Here is an 18,813-nt window from a genome sequence, read left to right as displayed (position 1 = left end):
CTCATATGGAGAAAATGAGAGAAAAATACTAAACTCTAAATTTTCTCAAAAGTGAAAAATAAGTTACAAGGTATTCAAGAGGTATCCAAGAGAGAAACTCAAATTAAAGTTTAATAAAGTACCTCAAAAAAGTAAAAAATGACATTGGGAAAGGGTGGAGAGGGAGACAGGGTCAGAGAGAAAGTATCAGAAATAGAAGAAAGGTAAAGAAGGAATATGTGTATGATTATAGGTCCTGAAACAGAAAAATCAAACAATAAAATTGAACTAATATTTTAAATATTCAAGAAAACCAAGGGCTGTGGATGTAGCTCAGAGGTAGACCACTTGTCTAGCATGCACAAGGCCCTGGGTTCAAGCCCCAGCATCTTTTTAAAAAAAAGAAAACCTTTCAGAAATGGAAAAATACCTGAAATGACTGCATCCAGACATTTAAGAGCTTACCAACTCTGAAACAGCATAGTAAAAGCTATTTGATTTCAAAGATAAAGATAAAATCATCAAGACTTTCAGGCAAAAAAGAGTGACTAACTTGGTGGCTCATTCCTGTAATCCTAGTTACTAGGGAGGCAGAGATGAAGAGGATCATGGTTGGAGGCCAGCCTGGGCAAATAGCTTGCAAGACCCTATCTCAAAATACTCAAGATAAAAAAGGGTTGGTGGAATAGCTGAAATGGTAGAGCACCTGCCTAGCAAGCGTGAGACCTTGAGTTCAAACCCCTGTACCACAAAAAAAGGTTAAACAAATCAACACACAGTCCTGAGACAACTGGATATTCACAAGTAAAGAATAAATAGAACCATATAATACCTACCTATCTTATACCATAATAACTTAAATGTTATTATACCAAAATAACTCAAGCATTTGCCTAGCATGACAAGGCCCTGAATTCAATCCCCAGTACTGCCAAAAAAAAATTTTCAATGTTTGTGCTATAAAGGATTTCACTAAGAAGGTAAAAAGAAGTCAGGTGCTGGTGGCTGACACTTGTAATCCTAGCTACTTGGGAGGCTAAGATCAGGAGGACTCAGGAGGACTGCAGTTCAAGGCCAGCCCAAGCAAGGAGTTTGTAAGACCCCATTTCACCTAATACCTCATGGGACATGCCTGTCATCCCAAATTATGCAAGAAGCTGAGAACAACAGGATGATCGTGGTTCCAGGTCGGCCAGGTCAAAAAACTTTGTGAGGCACCAACTCAACAGAAAAAAGCTGGGCACGGTGGCAAATGTCTGTCATCCCCACAATGCCAGGAAGTGTAAAATAGGAGGATCATGGTCCAGGATGGCCTGGGCAAAAAGCAAGACCCTATCTCAAAAATAACCACAGCAAAGAGAGCTGGAGATCTGGCTCAAATGGTAGAGCACCTACCTCACAAGCAGAAAACTTGTTCAAATTCCAGTACAGACAAAGAGGGAAGGAGGGAGGGAGGGAGAGATGGAAGGAGCAAGGGAGGAAGGGAGGGGAAGAAAGGAAGGGAGGGGAAGAAAGGGAGGGAAGGGAAGGAAGGGAAAGAGAAGGGAAGGGACAACCCAAAGAATAAGAAAGAGTATTTTATAAATCATTTATCTTATAAAGGATTGTATCCAGAATACATAAACAATGTCTACAGCCAAACCACCTGAACACTCCCAATCTTATCAGAACACATAAAGAATACTTAGAACTCAATAATAAACCAATAAATAACCAAGTTTCAAAATGGGCAAATGGAATAAATAGACATCTCTCTCCAAAGATATAAAAATGGCTAGTAAGCATATAATATCACTAGTCATTAGGGAAATACAAAGCAAAACCATAATGGATTCCACTTTACACTAACAAAGACAGCTATGACCAAAAAGACATATAACAAGTGTTTCAAGGATGCAGAGATAACAGACCCCTCGTATACTGCTGATAGAAATGTAAAGTAGTATAGCCATTTCAGAAAACAGTTTAGCAGTTCCTCCAAAAGTTAAACATAGAGCTACCATATGACCCAACTATTCTACTCCCAAGTATATAACCAAGAGTCTACATAAAATCTTTAAAATTTCATAAAAGCATATTCACAATAGGCAAAAGGTAGAAACAACTCAAATGCACATGGAGAGATGAATGAATGAATGAACAAAGTGTGGTATACCCATACAATGGAATATTACTTGACTATAGAAGGAATGAAATACTCATACCTGCTACAACATACATGAACCTTCAAAACATTATACAAAGTGAAGGAAGCCACTCACAAAAGACCACAATATTGTATGATTGCATTTATGTGAAATATCCAGAACAGGCCAACCCATAGAAAGAGAAAGTAGACTGGTGGTTTCTTGGGTTTGGGAAGGGAAAGGAGGTATGGAGAGTGACGGCTATTGGGTAGTGGGTTTATTTTTGGATGAAGAAACTTCTAAAATTAGACTATAGTGATGATTGTACAACTCTATGAATATACTAAATAACTGAATGACTGAATAGTACACTTTAAATAGGTAAATTGTGTGATTCCACACTAAATGTAAACTCATCATTTACAAATACAAAAGTAAAAACTCCCCAGGAAAGGTTTTGAAACAAAGAAGCCATGCTCCAACTACAGAACTAAAGAAACTACACTCCAATCATAGAACTATACCTAATCAGAGTAAACAGAAGAAGAAGGTGACCAGTAGATCAGAAAAAGGGGGAAATCAGACCTAAGGAAGCCAGCATGGATTCTTCTCCTGGCCACAGAGGCTGTGTTATCACCAGATCTTCAGTAAGGAGGAGCTGGAAGTGGACACTGTCCCTTATCATTATCCTACTTTGATAACATGAGATATAATACATTTCTCTCTCATACACAAAGATAAACAGAAAAGTAAAGGCATTAATAAAGGGGTAAGTAGAAAGGTAAACCATTAGAACAAAAACACAAACCTTCCTAAATACCTATTCCCTGTCCAATTTTTCGAATAAAAGAGCAAAACATGTATCATTCAGAGAAAGAAACAGAAATTTTAACAAAATATATAGAATGAACAAAATATAACATGCAAATGTAAATGAAAAGAGGTAGGAGTGGCAATCCTGGAATCAGCAAAGCTGAATTCAAGCCCCAAAGTATTAACTATGACACAGAAACACACTTTTTGGATGCTGAAAGTTACACTGATCTTAAACAACCTCTGGGTATTCTACAGCTGAAATTATAGATTTTTCAAGGAAATAGTTGGCAATTAAAAACTATATTATCATATTCTATGGGATGCATTCAAAGCATTAATCAGTCAAAAATTCATTGCACTAAACATATCAGTAGAAAAATGATACATACATACATACATACATACATACATAATAAAGTAAGCCAAAATAACGCACATGGAAGGAAATAATAAAGATAAAAGTAGAGGAAGAGAATTGAGGAAGAAAATTTGAAAATATATCTAATTAACTTAAAATTCTGTAGGGTTTTTGTTTTGGGGCTCTATCAATAATGGGAATGAAACTCAGGGCCTCGTACTTACTAGGCAGGCACTCTACCACTTGAACCACACCACCAGCCCTTTTGGCTTTGGTTATTTTTGAGATAGGGTTTTGCTTTATGCCTAGGCAGCCCTGGACTATGATCCTCCTATTTGTGCTTCCCCATGTAGCTAGAATGACAGGCACACGCCACCGTGTCCAGCCATTGGTTGAAATGGGCTCTCAAGAACTTTTTGGGACGGCCTTGAACCATGATTCTCCTGATCTCCACCTCCCAAGTAGTTAGGATCACGGCTTGAGCCACCACACCCAGTCCTATAGTTTTCAAAAAACAACAAATAGTAGTTATACACTATATAACTACTATATACTACTTTTCTTTTTGGCCTTATCTGGTGTAACTATTTTTCTTGATTAAGAAAAATGGGAGAAAGCACAAATATACAAAATATGAAATGATATGGAGACAATAACCACTGAAATAGAATAAAACACTTAAAATCATGTGGGCACCGGTGGCTCACACCTGTAATCCTAGCTACTTAGGAGGCAGAGAGCAGGAGGATCATGGTTCGAAGCCAGCCCTGGGCAAACAGTTCCACAAGACCCTATCTCGAAAAAATTCTTTACACAAAAAAAGGGGCTGATGGAGTGGCTCAAGGTATAGGCCCTGAGTTCAACCCCCAGTAGCACAAAAAATACTTTTTTTTAAATCATGAAAGATTAATTTATAGGTATCTACCAAACAAACATGAAAATCCTGATAAAAGGTATACTGTGCTATAAAAGTACAGATCTTCAAATTTTATCCTATTAGAATGAGAATGTTTTAGGGCTGGCAGAGTAGCTCAAGCAGTAGAGTGCCTATCTAGTGAGGGTAAGGCCCTGAGTTCAAACTCCAGTACTGTCAAAAACAAAAGTTTTAACAGACCAATTTCCAGAGAAGAAAAAGGGAAGATAAGGAAATATCCCAGGAAAAGTGTCAGGCCCAGATGGTTTCACAGGGAACTCTACCAAACCTTCACACACCAGACAAGCCTCCATGCTCTACAAGTTACCCAGACGTGGTATAGCACAAGAAGGATCAAACCTGCAGGAACATCAATTTTTGGAGGAAGATGAACTAGCAAAGGAGAAACTGAGAAGGAAGTTTGTATGAGGAAAGAAGGAACCCTAAGACATAGAATCTTAGAAACTAAAGAAGGAGGTTTCATGCAACTGACCTGAAATGAAGAGAATACTAATGCTGATCACTTGGAAAACAGAAAAAGGAGGTTTCAAGAATAGAGACTTCCATGGCAAAATGCTGAATAGAGTCCAAATAAAAGGAATGAAAAGTGTTAGGGTATGGCCTGAGGACTAAGTGGGTCAGGAGACTAAGAAAACCAAGTACTAATAACTCCTTCAAACACTCAGGCTGGGCAGGGGAGAAAAACTGGGTGGCAGCAGGGTGGTTAGGGGGTCTAGGAAGGTTTTGAAATGGGAGCAACTTGGGTAGGTTCATTCTTGATAAGGGACTATTTGCCTGGTATTAGGGACCTAAAGTAGGATGACAGTCATAGTAGAGATGAGTCTATATCCAATTGTTTCCTTTTATTCCTTAATATTAATTCCAAATATCATAGTCAGTTTCTCCCAACAGTCCATATTTACATATTAACTCCTTCCCTGGTGCAAAATGAATTTTTATCAGTGGTCACATTCTATGTTAATTTAGCAAACATTACTAAGTGCCAGTGACTGCTAGGGACAAGGAATACAAAGTCAAAGAGACTTATTTTCTTTCCCTGAGAAGCTAAATCTTTAGTGGATAAGAATGGTCATATGAGTGCCGGTACTTGCTGAATTACTAAGTCTTATACAATACTATCTCATTTAATACAACAAGCACTTGAGGAAGTAGAATTACTCCTTTTACCAAGCCTCAGAAAAGTTAACTATCTGTCTTGTGTGAAGGACCTGAAAGTAAAATGACAAGATCTTTCTTACACCAATAATAACTCCTCCCTACCTTACAATTCCTACTTTCAGAAAAATGCCCCTGTGAAGACTGCCTGGTCATTTACTCACATGCTCAGTCAGCAAATTGGTCTTTAGCACACTCAACTGACATCATGTATCACATCTAAAATTGTCATGTTTGGAAAGGAACTTTTGCGCTATCTAGTTGCCTGGATAGTCTGTAGCCTGCAGGACACAAATGCTGTTTTATTTATCATGAACCCAAGGATTGTGTTTTATTTAGCTTTTTGTATCTGTCCCCTTAGCTTTTTATCATATCTTTAAATATTTGCTTTTAACACATATGCAGATTCATTCATTTGCCTGATTTCATAACTATAATACAGTTTTCCTCTCTCTTCTTTGTAGTGCTGGGGATTGAACCTCTGGAATGCTTAAACACACATCTTAAAACTGAGCTACACTACCAGCCCTGTGATACTGCTTTGAATATAATCTAGGGCAGCAGTGTAATACTTCAAACTTAAGGAGTAAGAGTGTGGGGGCAAAAGGTATCACAGAATATCTTTTTTTTGCTTTAAGACAGGGTCTCATTAAATTGCCCAAGCTGGCCTTGAACTTACAGTCCTCTACCTCAGTCTCCCAAGTGCTGGGATTCAAAACAGCTTTTGATGTAAGAAATTCACTTTAAGAAATTTATGAGGAGGGGAGGGAGGAGATGGCCCAAACAATGTATACATGTGAGTAAATGTAAAAACGATAAAAAAAAAAAAAGCAAAAGAAATTTATGAAGCCAGGCACCTGTGGCTCACACCTGTAATCCTAGCTACTCAGGAGGCAGAGATCAGAAGGATCATAGTTGAAAGTCAGCCCCGAGCAAATAGTTTGAGAGACCCCATCTCAGAAATACCCAACACAAAAAAGGGCTGGCGGAGTGGCTCAAGTGGTAGAGTTCCTGCCTGGCAAACATGAAGCCCTGAGTTCAAATTTCAATACCACCAAAAAGAAAAGAAAGAAATTTATGACCCTCAAGATGCTTCTGTGCTCTGAAATTTTTACAAGATGGCCACAATTGCAATAAGACAAAATATTTTTTCTTTCTTTCTTTTGGCAGTACTAGGGCTTAAACTCAGGGCCTATACCTTGAGCCACTCCACCAGCCCTTTTTTGTGAAGGGCTTTTTCGAGACAGGGTCTCATGGATCTATTTGCCTGGGGCTGGCCTCAAACCGTGATCCTCCTGATCTCTGCCTCCTGAGTAGCTAGGATTACAGGCATGAGCCACCAGTGCCCGGCAACAAAGTATGTTTAAATGTACTTTCCACAAATATCGAATTTGACCCTTAAAACCTCCCTGAAAGAAAGATGAGGCAAGCACATTATAATCCCTCATTCACAGTTGAGGAAACAGTACCTTAGAAAAGTTAAGCGTTTGTTCCAGGTAATAAGATATACTAGAGTTCAAAGAAGTGCTGACTTTAAATTCCTAGCTAACCTTTCTTTACTAAACTAGTAAAAGTGGAGTAAAAGATGAGAAACTGAACTGCTACCAATAAATAAGGGAAGGGCTGTCAGAGTGGCTCAAGCAGTAAAGTACCTGCCTAGCGAACATGAGGCCCTGAGTTCAAAACCCAGAGCTACAAATAAATAAATGAAAAAAAGCTGGGTATGGTGGCACATACCTGTAATTCTGGTACTCAGCAGGCTAAGGTAGGAGAACCACGAGTTTGAAGTGAGCCTGGGCTACATAGCAAGTTTTAGGCCAGTTTGAGATACTCTGTCTCAAAAAAATAAATAAATGAAGCAAAGAAAAGAAATGATAATTAGAAGGATACTTGTACTTAGATGGAGAGAACAAAATGGGCCAAAAATGTTCCCACAGGAATCCTTTAAATTTTGCCTTTTGTTAGGATGTGGGTATGGACACTCATAGATATTTGGTAGGAATGCAAAATAGCATATCTTTTCTAGAAAAAAACCAGCAATTCACATTTAAAAAAAAACTATTTATGCATATATACTCTGCGCAAGAATTCCATCATCTAGGAATATACACTAAGGAAATAAACACGGATGTATAGACTTTACATCTATTTAACAATGTGTTTAAGTAGTGAAAAACTGGATGCCAGGCACCAGTGGCTCATGCCTGTAATCCTAGCTACTCAGGAGGAAGAGATCAGGAGGATTGCCTTTCAAAGCCAGCCTAGGCAAACAGTTCTACAAGACCCTGTCTCGAAAAACTCTTCATAAAAACAGGGCTGGTGGAGTGGCTCAAGGTGAAGGCCCTGAGTCCAAGCCCCAGTATTGCAAAAAAAAAAAAAAAGTAGTGAAAAACTGGGAATAATCAGGTAAATAAACTATTAAAGCCATAGAACAGCATGCTATGTAGTTGGATAAAATGTGATTACAAAGGAGAATTCATGGGCTGGTAGAGTGGCTCAAGTGGTAAGACCACCTACCTAGCAAGCATAAGGCCCTGAGTTCAAATCTCAGTGCCACCAAAAAGAAATACTTCAGAAAAATTCATACATTCATCCCTGCACAAAAAAAAGAGGGTGTACAAGCACAGTCACAGTGCTTACCTGGAATGATGTAAGAGTGTACTTTCATTGTCAGTTTGTATATTTTAGAAATTTTGTATGTGAATGAGTTACTAAATGTTTCTAATAAGATGTTTTGGGCTGATGGAGTGGCTCAAGTTATAAAGCACCTGCCTAGCAATTGTGAGGCCCTGAGTTCAAACCCCAGTACCGCCAAAAAATAAATAAAAAGATGTTTAAAGGTTTCCTGAAGCCAGGCTCTGGGACTCACACTTGTAAACCTCGCTAGTCAGGAGGCCGAGATCAGGATATCTGTGGTTTGAGGCCAGTTCTGGCAAAAAATTCCTGAGGTCCCATCTCAATGAAAAGCTGGGCACCCTGGCCTGCACTCCTCACCCCAGCTACATGGAAAGCGTAAATATAGTAATGCAATGGTGCATACCAGTGCAGGCATGGATGTGAGACCCTATTTGAAAAACAACCAAAGCAAAAAGTGCTGGTGGAGTGGCTCAAGTGGTAGAGCACCTGCTTAGCATGCCAGAAAAAAAAAAATCGAAGAAGAAAAGGCTTCTTGAGGGACTTTGTGAAACTGGGGGGGGGGGTTCAAAAGAAAATTTCGTTGCCTTTGTGCTTTTTTGGCAGCACTGGAGTTTGTTTGAACTCAGGGCTTCACTCTTGCCAGGTAGGCACTCTACCACTTAGGCCATGCCCCTAGGCCTTTTTGCTTTAGGCATTTTTCAGGTAAGGTCCCACCTTCTGCCTTTTTGCCCAGGGCGGCCTCCTACTTCTAGCTTCCTCATCCAAGTTGAGACAGGCCAGAGATCGGGTGTCTAGCTGGGATTACAGGTGTGCACCAAGCACAAGGGGCAATGCCCCTAGCATCTCACCACTCTGGAAGCCACAGTAAGAGGATCACTTGAACCCAGGAGTTAGGGACCTGATTGGGCGACACAGCAAGATCCTCGATGTCAAAAAATCAATGAAAATAAAGCACTTATTATGAACCCACAGCAAAACCTTTTGAAATTGTAGTCTTTCGTTTGGACTTGTTCATATTTAGAAAAAATGCTGAAAAGGTTGTCTAGCCAGAAACCTGGGAGACCCTGATTTCTACCTGCAGTTTGTGATCTGTTCCAGAAAACAAAACCGGTCACCTAGGAGGTAGTTGAAAAGCACCTCAGGAGGAAAATATTTAGGAGGACAAGTTCCCATTTCTTTTCTTCCTGACTGACAGGGCGGTCCTGTCAGTGGTCCAGTTTCCTAAATACATCACAGAGAAACACATGAGATGCGCCAATTTTCAGTACACGTTTGGAAAAAAAAAGAAAGAAAGGCAAGTTTTCCTTGGGATAAAGGATAAAGAACAGCCTTCACTACTCCTCCTGCACACTATGAGGGGAAGAGGCCACTGCGCGGCACGAGCGTCTCACGAGGACAAAGCGGGGGCTCCTTGGGACGCGTCCGGGGCCGCCTTGGGAACAAGGGCACTGTCCCCGGACACCTCATCCCCCTCCGCCCCTATGACAGATGTTCTGAACCCTACGGGTCGCAGCCTGCCCGACAACAGGGGGAGATTGGAGTCGCAAGTGCCTGGGTCGCGGCGACTGAGGGAAGACACCGGTCGAACGGCCCGAGGGACGCAGAGGAGCCTGAGCTGGGCCGCCGCCTCAGAAGGAAGACGCTAGCCTAGCGACCGGAGGGGAGCTGGGGGACGATCCCCAGAGAACCCGAGCCAGAACGCCGCATCTTCCTCACAGCCCCACCCGTCACCCCGAGAACCGCCCCTCAGGGACGGCGGACACACCTTCCCTGAGGGCCCGGGCCTTCTCGCCCCGCCCGCTCCCCAGGGCCGCTCACCCGGCCGGGAAGTCCCCGCCACCGCCTCAATCGCCGGCCACTCAGGCCTCGCCCCGCGTTCTGCAGCCGCCTCCCACAGCAACTGCTCGGCTGCTACCTCAGCGGGACCGCGAGACCCGGAACCACTTCCTTCCGGAACGCTCTAGCCCCGCCCCCACCCTGGTCCTGCCCACTGTCTGGGCGGCTCCCTGAGCCTACTCTCCCATCCACCCAGCTACTCTCCCGGAGAGTATGCCCCGCCCAGTCTGCTCCGCCCAGCGCGCCTGCGCCCCCTGCCGGTCGTTCCCACCTCAGCTGCCCTTTGCCACCTGCCCGCCCAGATTTGCTAGAGCACCGGGGCCTGTTCTGGCCCTCAGGATGAGAAAAGGCAGGAAGGCATCCAATGTCCTGGACTCCTGGGAGTTGAGGAGCATGGATTGGAAGTTAGCACTCAGGGGCAGAAACTCGGTCCCCTTGGCCTTCCAGCGTTGTACAGATGGACACACCAGGAGGGACAGGTGGTAGTCTAGCACTTGGGTCTGGGCCTTCCAGCCTTTGGCTTGACCCTTAAAGCTTAAAGCCCTTTCAAACCAGCCCACCTGAACCTGTGTGGCCTCTCTCCTTGGCTACTCAATCTGCAACCATTCACCTAGCCTTTAAGCATTCCTCAGAGCCTAAAATGACGCTTATGCCTGGAAAACAAAACCTCTCCTCTGGACTTACTAACAAAAACATCAACTTCTCTCTCCTCTCTTTCTCTTCTTCTCTTCTCTTTTCTCCTCTCCTCTCTCTCCAGTCTGTTCTGGGCACAGAACAGAACCCAGGGCCATGCGCATGCTAAGAAAGAACTCTACCACTGAGCTACACCCCCAAAATGTGTACTCTATTGATTTCTTTCCTTCCATACTCTATCCACCAGCCCCAAAAGTAGTATGTCCTCTCCACTTGAGAACTTTGGGATGCTTTTCCCCCTTGCAAAATACCTTTCTCAGAATCACACCATCTGGTAATACCACCTGTTACCCTCACTTGTTACTGTCACCTACTGACTCCTATGTTTTCCTCTTTGCCTGGTTTACTACCATCATCCCAATGACACCAACGTGCATTACTGAACTATGTTTCCTTAACTTCCTCACCCAGATGACTTTGTTCATCCATTTCCAGGCTTATGCACTAGAAAATCTGCACATTAATCGCTCTTACACTGCTCCATCTGTAAAATCTTGCATTTTCAAACCCCACGTATTTGGATGCACAATCCTCATCCTTGTGCTATCTCTCCCTTAGTGTCAATATACTCGCTCTTCAAAGATAATGGGGATCTTGGGGCTGGAGCTGTGGCTCAACTGGTAGAACACCTGCCTCGTAAGTGCAAGGCTTGAGTTCAAACCCAAGTGCTGCCAAATAAAAAAAGAAAAAGAAAGTTCAAAAGACAATGGGGATCTCATGGTCCATGAACCTTCTATTCATCTTAAAACCATGGTCTTTAATTCCAACCAGTCTTGTGAGTAAAGCCCTCTCTGCCTTGCCTTTTGCCACATCCTAACATCAAACTACAACCTGACAACATTCCCATTATCTACATTGTTTCTCACCACATCTGGGTTTCCAAGGGCTGAGTGGGGAAAAAATCCCACACAACTATAAAACAATGATGTCATTACAAATTTATGGACACCTATAGCAGTGAAGAGCCTTGCTGCCTCTTAGTTATCCTTTTATATGACCATATTAGTTAACCTTCTCACCAGTGACAGAATATCTGACACAAACAACTTATGGGAGACCTTATTTTAGATCTTAATTTTCTTACAAATTTTTAAGTTTGCTGCTCCCCTTATTTAAATGTTCAGCACCTCGCAGAAGCTTTTTTCCCAAAACCTTAATAAATTTCAGTTCACATATCTGTTCTTATCATAAGCAGTGTCTGTTTTTGTGCCTTAGCACAACTCCAAAACCAATTTGAGTCATTAAGCTCTCAAAATGTTCATTTGCCTGATGAACTTGCTTTGTTCAATCTCATCTTTATCAGGTATCCTGTGGTCTCTAATTCCTACTGTCCCTTAGATTGGTAAAGAGAACGTAATGAACCCTATGATGAATTTTATAATAATGCAATCAAAATATTTAGCACTTCTCCCTTCCCAGGCCCTCTACTAGAAAACTGAAAATAACATAAGTGACTCACATTATATTCTTATTTGACAGCTCTGGTCTAAGTCAGTCATGGTCTGGCAGAGACAACTAACTATGCACGAAATTACATGTACTCACCTTTCCATAGTATTTTAGTATCTCTAGTAAGAAGCAAACCAGCCAACATCCTGTGAACCTAAGTAGGGCCAGAGGACTAATTCTTGCTGGTGAATGTATGTTGGCTTGATGCAGAAAACATGATAAAATAGGAAGATGAGGGTGCTACAAGATGGAAAGAGCCTGGCCCCTGAATTAGCACTCACAGGAAAGTTGTAACCAGGCACATTTGTTTTGGAATGCATATGAGAAAGGAAAAACTTCTTTTATATTTGGGGGTAATCTCATTCCCTTTGGTCAGTTATTAACCTCCCAGAAATCTGCTGGGAGTTTCTGGAATGAGCTTCCTCCTTGGCAACAGGAGGGAGCAATACAAGGAGCAGGCCCACAATGAACTTCTTCAAGCCTTTGACTATGATGATGTGAAGATGGGATGCTGGAACCATATCAATCTTCTCCAGAGACAAGACGCTCAAGGAGATGCTGCCTCAGACTCCTGACATCATTCAGCTTTAGGAGCTGCTTATATATTATGTGTGATAAATATCCTTAATATTGAAACCACTTTCTGTTTGTAACCACCCAAACTTGTGTATCTACTGTCAATAAAATCATTCTAGATGGGTGCCGGTGGCTCATACCTACAATCCTAGCTACTTAGGAGGCAGAGATCAGGAGGATCACGGTTTGAAGCCAGCCTGGGCAAAAAGTTCGCGAGACCCTATCTCAAAAAAACCCTTCACAAAAAAAAGGCTTGTGGAGTGGCTCAAGGTGTAGGCCCTGAGTTCAAACCCCAGTACCACAAAACAAACAAAAAAAACATTCCAACAAAGAATAAATTTCAACAAAGAACTGTCACAGGTGCTATGGTAGGTGCTGGAGATTCAATCACAAATACAAAAACCAGAGTCCCTGGGACTTTCATCTTATGATTGAATGTGGGTCTGGAAGAAAGATAAGAAGATCAGAGGCCACAGAGTTTAATTCATAGATTTCCTTTAGTAACAAATATTTACTGAATAGCTGTATAATCTGGCAGTCCTGCTATCCTGAGATATCCCTCACAGTGAGAGAGATAGATATTAATCAAAGAATTTCACAAATGTCTCATTGCCAACTGTAATAATCTGAAAGTAACAACAGACTTAACCTTCACAGCCATCACAATTGAATACTTTCTTAAATAATTTGTCTCCTGTCTCTCTTCCCTGCAAAACTATAAACTTCAGGAGGGTAGAACAATAAGCAGTCTTGTCCTCTGCTCCATCCCCATCCCTAGCAAAATGCTCAGAATGGAGAAGGTATTCATCCCTAGTTAATTAACAAATGAGCAGTTATGGAATGGGTTGCCTCCTGAATAAGGGGGAAAAAAATCTAATTACCAACTATGTACTCCCAAAATGGAGCTAAATTGAGTGATACATAGATGGATTAAATGCCCTCTGCAGAAGATTCTCAAGAATTTGCAGTTGGCCACACTTTTGGTGAGGGAATCTAGTTGAGATTGACTGGGAAATCTGCAGGTGTAACTGGGAGTTGTGTAGACTAGCCTTCAGGTTTGGGTTGGTTTGATTTCCCCACGCAGAGGCTTTAAGCTGGAGTGGGCCAGGGCAAGCTCAGGCTCCAAAGCAACCTTGATTTGGGAGCACAGGCCTACACTTCTTGGCTGTGCATACTTTGACAAGTAACTTAGTCTCTGGATGGTGAAGTGAGCACAGTAATAAACCTGCTTATCCCTAAATGTGGTTCTGAAGGGTAAGAAGGAATAATGATAAAAAGCCCTCAGCACAATACCTAGCTGACTCAAGGTGGGTTCTCCAGGAAAGACTTTGTGACCGATTAGTATGCAGGAAATGTGTGCAGAGTGCTGGGAAGAGCCCCACACTGATGACTCATGCCTGTAACCCTAGATACTTGTGAGGCTGACATCAGGAGGATTGTGGTACGAGGCCAGCCAGGGTCTCGTACCAGCCAGGGTTTGCAAGACACCACCTCCAAAAAAACCAGAGCAAAATGGACCGGAGGTGTAGCTCAAGTGGTACAATGCTGCTTTGCAAGCATGAAACCTGGTAGCGAGGAGGTGGGGGGTAGAGGGAGGGGGTGCGGGGAAGGGGGGAGAAATGACCCAAACATTGTATGCACATATGAATAAAAGAAATTAAAAAAAAGAATAATTTATGGCCAGTCAGAGTGCTTAGAGGGCATGAAGGAAGCAGGAGGAAGAACTTAGGCCTCATGTGACCCCACAAGGAGTTCTGAATTTGGGACAGCTCGTTTTGAGTTGTCCTGCTTAGAGGCAAGGGTCTTTGTACTGGCCCATGAGGAGGTTTAACCTTGGTGAGGCAGCTTCTTTAGCCAAAAGCAAATTCCTGGAGAGAAACTCCACCAGCAGGATTGTTACCTCCAGCATCTGGAAAGACAAATGCCTGAGGTTCTAAAGGGGAGAACTGTCTGGGTGGCACACCACAACATCTACTATACTAGTGGTGATTGTGAATGATCTTCACATTTAAAAATCCCCAAATCTTGCAGAGGACGTGTCTTCCTTATTGTCAAAGTATAACTTCCCAAAGGTTAAAAACATGAGTCTGGTGTAAATAGCGAGAATATATCAAAAACGTATTTACCTTAACAAGGAGCAGAATGATAAAGCTGGTTCAGAGAACGTGAGACTGATTATCAAGCACACGTGTTTGTTTTGTTTTTGTGGTCCTGGGGTTTGAATCAAGCACACGTATTTGTATACACACATATATGCAGATATTTAGTGGAAAAAAGAGAATGCTTGAATAAGATTACAAACTTAAGAGACAAATTCTTTAGTGTCCTACATGGACAAATAAATCTAACCTTTGGGTTATCTTTTCTCTAGGGCAAAAAATCATCTTCAGCTTTGTGTCTACAAGAGAATATCTAACTCCAGAGACTGGGCCCTAACTAACAGCATTTAGTCAGTCACCCAAGCCACATCCTCAGACTCGAGAGGACCCTTAGGTGGCCTTAAGACAATGTGCTGGCAGGGCTTTGAGAGGGCATGCGGTTATCCTGTTCTGCAGTTATCTTTTTTGTCTTATATTCTGAACATGGCATTTTTTAAAATTTATTTTTGCGGCACTGGGGTTTGGACTCACGGCCTCAGGCTTGCTATGTAGGTGCTCTACTACTTGAGTCACTCTGCCAGCCAAATGGCTGAACCTTGGTAAGAACATAGCATCTTTTAATTTTTGCATTGTCTTACATTCTGGATAATTTCTTAACATCAATGAACATTGAACACTTCATACCAGCCACACAGGGCTTAAAAGTTTTCTGAGAACCCTTAAGAAGGCAAGTCCACTGAGCAAATGGAATTTATTTCCTCCCAGAGGGACTAGTAGATTCACTGTGTCATTACTTATGATTTCTACTGTGGTGACTGAAATCAACCCAACAAGCTTTGTGCACATTTACTGTTTACTGGGCATGATATGAACTCTGTCATAGTTATCACTTCTGTGTGGATGACTTTCCTGTTGTTTCAGGGATGAGCCTGAACACACTACATGTGGAGTATCCCTTATTCAAAATGCTTGGGATCAGAAATGCTTCAGATTTCCAATTTTTTTTATTTGGAGGTATTTTTATTTACCTGATTTCACGGATGGGACCAAAATCTAAACATGAAACTCACTTATGCTTCATATTCAGCTTATATGCATAGCCTGAAGGTAATTTTATACAATATTTTAATAACTTTGTGCATGAAACAGTTTGCGTGCATGAAACCATGAGAAAGCAAAGGTGTATCTCAGTCACCCATGTGGATAATCTGTAGTTGTTTGACTTCATCATCATTCCTGACTTTGAATTTATATGCTACCAATAAGCAACAATTTTCTTAGCCAGGTGCCAGTAGCTCACACCTGTAATCCTAGCTACTCAGATGGCAGAGATCAGGAGGATTGTGGCTCAAAGCTAGCCCTGGTTTGTGAGGACCCGATCTCGAAAAAAAACCCATCACAAAAAAGGGCTGGTGGAGTGGCTCAAGGTGTAGGCACTGAGTTCAAGCCCCAGTCCCGGAAAAAAAAAGTAACCATTTTCTTACACTTAATTCACATATTAAGTACTTAACAATCAAAAATATGCCATACATTGATAGAGTGAAAAAGTGCTGTGTTGAGCATCTGTTCAACTAAGCAACACAGAATCAACTATTATCAGCTGTTAAACAACGATGATGACAAACAACATTATGACTGCAAGTCGTCCCATGAGGTTAGGTGTAGAATCCTCCATTTGTGGTGTCATGTTGGGGTTCAAAAAGTTTCAAATCTTTGAAGCATTTTGGATTTTCAGATTAGGGATGATGCTTAATCCATTATTAGGAGAATGTGATTAAAATCCAAATATGGTCAACAAAGATCTGCTAGCTCTAGTTCTATAAAGAAGTTACTTAATGTCAGGGAAAAGGATAAAGGAGAATGATGGAGAGGATGAATTCAACAATATTGTAACAACTTTTGTAATTGTTGCAATGTACCCTCAGTACAACAATATAATAAAAATAAAAGTTATTTTATGCAGCTTCAATGCTTTGGGACTCTATTCTTTGCACTCTGTATTTCCTGCGATAATGTGAGATGGAGATAGTTTACCTTAATAATTTCTTGGAAGTCCAGAAAGCTGGAAGCTTTAGACACTTCCCCTAACATCAACAATCCCTTGGTGAAGGACTGAATTTTGACATTTTCTAACTGTAGCATGGAAGCCTCAGCAGGAAGATCTTGTGAATTCTCCTTGTGCAATACCTGAAGCCTTTTGGGCTCCCACTGCCTTCTGCAAGGCAGCCTTCAGGCTCTAAGCAGAAGGTGATTTCTTTAGTTTGTCAAGTGACCTGAACCTTGGGGTGAGGGAAGAGGACACTGAAACACTTTCTGGTGGTTAACATGAGCCATCTGTCCAAGAAACATAAGGGCAAGTAGAATCACATTGTAGGTCACTCCACACTCAATGCCATTGTCACTGTTAAAGGCATATCTTCATTTTAAATCAATTTCACCTAATCCATGTCTTTTATCAATGTAGGAAGCCAATGCTGGGTGCCTGATAATTGAGCCCACTTAGCATTTGATCTCCTATTTATGTAGCAAATGTGGAATACCACAAAACAGCCCACATACATTAAGTTACATGAATATCACCCTAATTTGAAGTATTTGAAGGAGGAGAAAAGGAAGCAACTGCCTCAGAGGATACTATTTTCAAATGTATGTTCTTGCTTCCAGGTACATTGAGAACTTGAACTAATGGCTGATAAAGACAAACTCTGGTGCTTGGCTAACAAACCCTTGAAAAAGCGAACGCAAATGAAAATGTTCTAGAATTAGTTGCAATGGCTGCACAGTTTTGTGAATGTTCTAAAGGTCTTTATATATACTTTAAAAGGGTAAGTTTTATGGTATGTGAATTATAGCTCTTTTTTTCTGAAGGTCTCACAAAGGCAGAATTGTTTAAAAATTTTTATTAAGCACACTCAGAAGTAGAATACTCTACAGGGGTCCTGGCTCTTTGCCACGAGGAGCAGTAGCAAAATATTTTGGCCGTTCTCAGTGGCAGAATAGTCTGTCAACCTCCCCAGGGGGATGGAGTCAAAGCCAGCTCTGCCAAGTTCCAACTGTGTCCTTGGGGAAGTTCCTCTCTCGTACCTATTTCACAGCATGGAGAAGCCTTAGGAGCATTCCACATACAGCAGGAACTCAGAACATGTTGCCCATCATTATGGTGCACTCCAGCAGAAGCCTGAAGCTCAGTGAGCAGAGGCCCACTACTCTCTGTCACGCTCCACCTCCTAAGAGCAGGGCATATCCCAGGGCACAAAGCACTTCAAGATCCTTAGAATCAATCTCAAAGCCTTGCATCTCAATTTTGTTAAACTTAAACCTCAAACCATAATTGGTACTCACACTTTGGATTCTTGTGCTATCTTTATCATTTCCTCTGTGACTTCTGTGCCTTTAATTCTTCACTCAACACCCCTATCATAGATTGTAAACTCAGTTGCCCTCAGGAGACACTAAGCTTTTCTACAAGTACAAATAGCAAACCTCCATCCCCATCAGACATTAAATTCTTATGTATCTTGGGTATTTCTGATCTCTATTGCTATTCTAAACTCTATTGCTCTTTCAGTCTACACTTTTTTAATTCTAGGAGTCTTACACATTTTATTATTTGCTGGGGAAATATTCCCTTCTTAAAAACTCATGCTTCTTAGCTTTGTGTTTATTTTCTTATACAAACTGTACAATTCTGCCGGGTGCTGGTGGCTCACACCTGTAATCCTAGCTACTCAGGAGGCAGAGATCAGGAGGATCAAAGTTCCAAGCCAGCCTGGGCAAGCAGTTCACAAGACCTTATCTCGAAAAAACCTACCACAAAAAAGGGCTGGTGGAGTGGCTCAAGGTGTAGGCCCTGAGTTCAAACTCCAGTACCACACACACAAAAAAAACTGTACAATTCTATTTTCAAGTTGCCCAAATGAAATTTCACTGTTTGGGACAAATATGAGTGTACTATTAGCCACTTTCATATATTTAGGTCTTTCTATTTCTGTCTGCTCTAACAACCTTCAGTCAATTTTTAGATATAGTTTGTTATTTCTAGGAAATTTATGGAGTTTTTAGGGGTCTACTTCCTGTTTATTGATAATGTATAAGAAAACCATTGTTTTTTCTTTAGTAGTTGCCTCTCTACCGTGAAATTATTCCACCAGTTTT

General features: G+C 41.5%; 1 protein-coding gene across 8 annotated transcripts in view; it reads right to left on the bottom strand.

Moving 5' to 3' along the window:
• The window catches only part of Bclaf3 (BCLAF1 and THRAP3 family member 3), a 68,940-nt gene extending 58,980 nt beyond the window's left edge, over positions 1–9,960 (bottom strand). For all 8 annotated transcript variants that reach the window (XR_012444643.1, XM_074064287.1, XM_074064282.1 and 5 more), the window contains exon 1: positions 9,824–9,960. The gene's annotated coding sequence lies outside the window, so the exon portion shown is untranslated. The remainder of the gene's footprint in view (positions 1–9,823) is intronic.
• Positions 9,961–18,813: the final 8,853 nt, after the last annotated feature.

Source organism: Castor canadensis, chromosome X (genome assembly GCF_047511655.1).
Source record: "Castor canadensis chromosome X, mCasCan1.hap1v2, whole genome shotgun sequence".
NCBI classification, from domain to species: Eukaryota; Metazoa; Chordata; class Mammalia; order Rodentia; family Castoridae; genus Castor; species Castor canadensis.
This window is presented reverse-complemented; position numbering and strand designations above follow the sequence as displayed.